This window comes from Salvelinus sp. IW2-2015, linkage group LG2 (genome assembly GCF_002910315.2).
Source record: "Salvelinus sp. IW2-2015 linkage group LG2, ASM291031v2, whole genome shotgun sequence".
In the NCBI taxonomy this organism is placed as follows: Eukaryota; Metazoa; Chordata; class Actinopteri; order Salmoniformes; family Salmonidae; genus Salvelinus; species Salvelinus sp. IW2-2015.
In genome coordinates, this window is record NC_036839.1 from 39,396,284 (window position 1) to 39,402,001 (window position 5,718).

The 5,718-nt window shown below is 45.4% G+C and overlaps 1 pseudogene; it reads right to left on the bottom strand.

The window, feature by feature from the left end:
• Positions 1–2,484: 2,484 nt before the first annotated feature.
• LOC111971850 (inositol polyphosphate-4-phosphatase type I A-like) overlaps positions 2,485–5,718 on the bottom strand; it is a 53,724-nt pseudogene continuing 50,490 nt past the window's right edge.

Consider the following 5,718-nt stretch of genomic DNA (forward strand, 5'->3'; position numbering starts at 1 on the left):
CAGGACCCAAAATATTGATGTTTTGTTCCCGAGCCACTTAGTTATCACTTTTGCCTTGTGGCAAGGTGCTCCATCATGCTGGAAAAGGCATTGTTCGTCACCAAACTGTCCTGGATGGTTGGGAGAAGTTGCTCTCAGGATGTGTTGGTACCATTCTTTATCATGGCTGTGTTCTTAGGCAAAATTGTGAGTGAGCAACATCCACTTGGCTGAGAAGCAACCCCACCATGAATGGTCTCAGGATGCTTTACTGTTGGCATGACACAGAACTGATGGTAGCGCTCACCGTGTCTTCTCCAGACAAGCTTTTTTCCTGATGCCCAAACAATCGGAAAGGGGATTCATCAGAGAAAATGACTTTACCCCAGTCCTCAGCAGTCCAATCCTGTACCTTTTGCAGAATATCAGTCTGTCCCGATGTTTTCCAGGAGAGAAGTTGCTTCTTTGCTGCCTTCTTGACACCAGGCCATCCTCCAAAAGTCTTCGCCTCACTGTGCGTGCAGAAGCACACACCTGCCTGCTGCCATTCTGAGCATGCTCTGTACGGTGGTGCCCGATCCCGCAGCTGAATCAACTTTAGGAGACGGTCTTGGCGCCTTGCTGGACTTTCTTGGGTGCCCTGAAGCCTTCTTCACACACATTAACCGCTCTCCTTGAAGTTCTTGATGATCCGATAAATGGTTGATTTAGGTGCAATCTTACTGCAGCAATATCCTTGCCTTGAAGCCCTTTTTGTGCAAGCAATGATGACGGCACGTGTTTCCTTGCAGGTAAACATGATTGACAGAGGAAGAACAATGATTCCAAGCACACACCTCCTTTTGAAGCTTCCAGTCTGTTATTCGAACTTAATCAGCATGACAGAGTGATCTCAATCCCATTGAGAACTTGTGGTCAATCCTCAAGAGGTGGGTGGACAAACAAAAACCCACAAATTCTGACAAACTCCAAGCATTGATTATGCAAGRATGGGCTGCCATCAGTCAGGATGTGGCCTAGAAGTTAATTGACAGCATGCCAGGGCGGATTGCAGAGGTCTTGAAAAAGAAGGGTCAACACTGCAAATATTGACTCTTTGCATGAACTTCATGTAATTGTCAATAAAAGCCTTTGCCACTTATGAAATGCTTGTAATTATACTTCAGTATGCCATAGTAAAATCTGACAAAAATATCTAAAGACATTGAAGCAGCAAACTTTGTGAAAATGTATATTTGTGTCATTCTCAAAACTTTTGGCCACGACTGTATATAGCCTTTGAATTTGTGGCATAGGCCTACTACCCCGATATAGTCGACTATCCACAAGCCTACGCTTTAAATATATGTTATTAATTTAAAGCGTATATATGCGCCACACTCCAATGCTCCTCCAACATGCAAATCGTATTGCCGACTACCGGGCTGTCTCGCCACTGTCGCCAGTGAGGCAGCGAATATTTCGGCGGCAGATTCGCTATTGCACGKGCTGTCCTCAAATTGCAGCAACAGTGGCGCTGCAGTCCGCAGAGTAGTTTGGAGAAGGTGGTGGCTGCAACCCAAAATGTCGAACGGAGTATGGGGGAGTGCGTGTGTCGAAAGGAAAAGAGTGGCTGTGTCGAAAGCGCTCTACTATAGCGTCATTGTTGATTGAGCGTTGTTCTCTTCCGTTTCTTACCACTCGACTACCTACCGTAGGTCTACATTGAGCTACCATACTGTTAGGGGTTTTGACTTATGTTGTTGAGACAGATGAGTGAGTCCTATTTCACTGTTAGTTGTACACAAATCATTTGAAATGTACAATTATAAAACGGACAATTGTTATTTTTTTTAATAAAAAATATTCTTGACGGGTGTGCTGTCGCTTCATGCGTTGTATGCGTGTGCTTACGGTGACTGTCACCCTGACATTGGCCACAATGTAGCTACTTCCCAAGCCCTTGCCGAATGGTGGAGCTTGTCAAGCTTGAGCGAAAGGCAGTGTTCGGTGTTGCCGCTCATGCCCTCCGCATTGAGTAGTAGACTGTATGTATCTATCTCTCTCCAGTGGATAAAACACATAGGCTAATGCATCATTATATTACAATGCACGAGCTCCTTATTTTACAGGAGTAAATCAGAGAACATCGTTTGTTTAAAACGTTGTTTGCTATGCAACAGCTGAATTAAAGCAGTTAAGCCTACTGCCAGGTTAAAAAGGGAAAGAAAGACAGTTCAAGGTCTTAAAGACGCCTTATCAAGATAATTTAGAATGGTCTGTGTGTGTGCACGTGAGTCAGACAGACAGAATATAAAGACCAGAGGTATACTTTACATGTCACAGACATGCAGACAGACAGACTATAAAGACCAGAGGTATACTTTACATGTCACAGACATGCAGACAGACAGACTATAAAGACCAGAGGTATACTTTACATGTCACAGACAGACAGGCAGACAGACAGAATAGAATATAAAGACCWGAGGTATACTTTACATATCACAGAATATGGTGAAACAGTTTACTGCTCATATTTTAATAGCTCAAATTACAGAGTTTATGGGGAAAGCACATTTTACAGCAAAGCCTGTACCTGTACAGATGTTTTCACCTGAAAGTGTGTGGCTCAATACATACAAAGAAAAATACATGACATGTCAAATTAAATGGATAAAACTTGCAGCATTTTGGCAACTTTTTCCAGTGCATCAGCATCAAGAATATTCAGCAAAATAAAGTTAATGTTTTCATAAATAAAAATAAACTGTCTCTGTAATGTGCAATAAAAGCTATAGATAAACACGGAAACAGAAGCTAGTGAGGGGTTCACAGTACAATTTAACGCACAACACTGTCAATTTTAAACAGTTCTTCTTTCTATGCAGTGTACCAGTCCATTATATCCAAAAGTACAATAATAATGTAAGGCTTTTCTATCTAATGCATTCAACAGTAAGACACTTCAGTTTCTCTCCATCGGTTGTACAAATAAAAAGCAGTGTTTTATTGCTCCCGTGGCGTTCCAGTCAGCCAGGCGCCCTCTGCAGCGTCAGAGTGAGTTAGCTTCTATCAGTGTTGTACTATTCCTCTGGGCTTCTTAAAAGAGATGAAACTCGCAGAGAAAAGCTGCCGACATAATATTTCTTATAACACTGTTCCTTACTCTAAGCTAATATGTTATAGTTTGGCTGAGTGTATAGTTTGATTTAAAGTTAATATGCCTACCATCTAGGTCATGTATCTAAACATTACTTTATGAACAGACAGGGGTTGGGGGGAGTGCAAGATTTGGATACTATGTTATTTTTCAGTTGAATACAATCTACAAGCTTGTGGGCATATATTTTAATTGAGTTGTTTTTGGATGAATTTTGTTGTGTGTGAACCCCATCCATGCTTGCATCTAATATAGTGGAGCATTGTACCATGCACTCAAAGACAAGATATAAAACAGAAAATAAACATGCAGTGGCAAGGGAAAGATGCACCTTGACCACTGTAACTGTATGACTCTCAGTAGAAAAACTAAAACACAGCATAGTAGTGCTCCATTTTGCACTCACCCTGTCCAGCAGCTGCATTATCAAATACGTTTGGGATAGGTCTTCATACATCACAGATACAAGTGTTTACATCTAATACTTGTGTATAATCATGAGCAAATGACACATTGATGCTCTGTACACAAAGGTTTTGTTGTCTTTAAATTGACCTAAGTTTAATTTTCACTTGAAAGTTCCATGAGAGACAGTGGTAAGAACCCAGGCCACATAATAAGAGCTCTAAATACAACTAAAACAACTGCAGCTCTAGAATTAAAGGGGTTTTACATCAATACAATCTGTGACAATGCATTTGAAAAGCTGTTTTTAAGTTGTTGTTGTTGTTGTTGTGTGCGTGTAGTGGTTCTCATTCCATAACGCAGCGATTCTAATCGCAAAGGAGAGGGAAGTGCTATCAATCTACCACAGATAACATCAACAGTGAGTCAGCACTATATAAAGCGGTCGGTTGCTTTCATTAAGTTATTTTGCTTTTATGTTGTTGTTGACGTTGACATTGTCTAGTCTCTGTCCCCTTCTATTGGCTACTTTGAGAGATGGGAAGCTGTCCAATCAGGTATCTACTTTCCCATAGGTGCCCTCAGGGGGGCGGTACTGTTTGGGAAAGGCCTTCAGCTGGAGGGAGTTGAAGGCGTATTTACGACATCCTACATTCTTCATGGTGTTCTCTCGTCTGCAGCCCTCACTGTCGGAAGGAGGAGAGGAGAGGAAAGAGAAGGAGGGAGGAGGGAAGAAGAGGGGGGAGGAGAGGGAAGAATAGAGGGAGGGGAGAGGAACTGAAACCTACTCTGACCACTCTCTACTTAGATTCTCTTCAATCTTAAAGGGGAGGAACTGAAACCTACTCTGACCACTTGTTCTCTTCAATCTTAAAGGGGAGGAAACTGAAACCTACTCTGACCACTTGTTCCCTTCAATCTTAAAGGGGAGGAACTGAAACCTACTCTGACCACTTGTTCTCTTCAATCTGAAAGGGGAGGAAACTGAAACCTACTCTGCCACTTGTTCTCCTTCAATCTGAAAGGGGAGGAATCTGAAAACCTACTCTGACCACTTGAATCTCTTCATCTTAAGGGGAGGAACGAAACTACTCTGACCACTTGTTCTCTCAATCTTAAAGGGGAGGAACGAAACCTACTCTGACCACTCGTTCTCTTCAATCTTAAAAGGGGAGGAACTGAAACCTACTCTGACCCTTTCTCTCTTCAATCTTAAAGGGGATGAGCTGGCCATGTTGGAGGACATGAAGTGTTGGCGTGATGGATCTGCGGAAACGTCACCTTTAAAGTCACCCAGGCAACCTCGGTCTTCGGCCCCAGACATGCTGCCTGTCATCACCGGGGAAACCGGGACGGCTTCAACGTCAGGGTTCCGTTACCAGCGGCGATGTTTGATGCGTTGCCGCGGGAGATCCAGAACGGCATGCTGCTGCGGGTGCAGCCTGTTCTCTTCAATGTGGGAATCAATGAACAGCAGACACTGGCAGAGAAGTGAGTGAACGAGAGGAGAGGGGAGGAAAGATGAGGAGAGGTGGAGGGAGGGAGGAGAGGTGATGGAGGGGTGATGGAGGGTGGAGGGGTGTTGGAGGGTAGAGGTAGAAGAGGTGATGGAGGGAGGAGAGTGGATGGAGGGAGGAGAGGTGATGGAGTGGTGGTGGAGGGAGGAGAGTTGATGGAGGGGTGGTGGTGGGAGGAGAGGTGATGGAAGGAGGGAGGGGAGGGAGGGAGGGGGGAGGGGGGAGGGAGGGAGGGAGGGAGGGAGGAGGGAGGGAGGGAGGGAGGGAGGGGAGGTGAGGGAGGGAGGAAGGAAGGAGGGAGGTGAATGGATGGATGGAGGGAGGGGAGAGGTGATGGATGGAGGGATGAGAGTTGCATGGAGGGAGGGAGGAGAGGTGATGGAGGGAGGGAGGGAGGAGAGGTGATGGAGGGAGGGAGGGAGGTGAGGGAGGGAAGGAGAGGGGAAGGTGATGGATTGATGGAGGAGGAGGAGGAGGAGGGAGGGAGGGAGGGAGGGAGGGAGGGAGGGAGGGAGGGAGGAGGGAGGGAGGGAGGGAGGGAGGGAAATGACGGGAGGGATGGGATGGAGGAGGAGGGGATGAGAGTTGATGGAGGGAGGGAGGAGAGGGGATGGAGAGGTGATGGAGGGAGGACCAGCAGACAAATGTAAGGGAGAGGGTCAGTCAAGGGTGTGT